Consider the following 414-nt stretch of genomic DNA (forward strand, 5'->3'; position numbering starts at 1 on the left):
AACTCCAAGAAAAGCCCCAGCTCGTGGATAGATCAAGCTCAGCCCAAACATACACCAAGTGGGCCCCGGAAGTGGATTTATGCATCAATTACTTACTCATGTAAACCCTAGTAGCTAGTTTATTATAAATAAGACTTTTTACTAGTGTATTAGGGATCTTTTGGCCATTCGGTCTTTTGATCATTCAGGGGGCTGGCCTCTCAGCCATGCCTGAACCTTTCACTTATGTATTTTCAACGGTGGAGTTTCTGCACACCATAGATTAAGGGTGTGGAGCTCTGCTGTACCTCAAGTTTCAATACAATTATTATTACTTTCTATTCAATTCTCTTTTATTCCTATTCTAAGATATACGTTGCACAACACTTTGATGAATATGATGATCCGTGACACTCATCATCATTCTCACCTATG

This window comes from Arachis duranensis, chromosome 1, assembly GCF_000817695.3.
Source record: "Arachis duranensis cultivar V14167 chromosome 1, aradu.V14167.gnm2.J7QH, whole genome shotgun sequence".
Lineage (NCBI taxonomy): Eukaryota > Viridiplantae > Streptophyta > Magnoliopsida > Fabales > Fabaceae > Arachis > Arachis duranensis.